Raw genomic sequence first — 244 nt, 5'->3', positions numbered from 1 at the left:
ACGTGCAAGGATGTAGGTATTTATTTAGTCTGTGAGATTGATACGTATGAGTGTGTTCTCGTGCGGGGCTGGGTGATTGCAGGGTGTAAATATAGGGGTGTGGAATCGACTGTAGGCATCCGTTCTTTGTTAAGTTAATTCCTGTGTCGCGTACGTACACGTTATCACAAAACTTCTCAACGCCAAACTTTCCTTCAAAATAAAAATCTTAATACGTCATTCAAAGTAACACAACAACCATCAC

The sequence above is a fragment of the Penaeus monodon genome, chromosome 32, assembly GCF_015228065.2.
Source record: "Penaeus monodon isolate SGIC_2016 chromosome 32, NSTDA_Pmon_1, whole genome shotgun sequence".
NCBI lineage: Eukaryota > Metazoa > Arthropoda > Malacostraca > Decapoda > Penaeidae > Penaeus > Penaeus monodon.
This window is presented reverse-complemented; position numbering follows the sequence as displayed.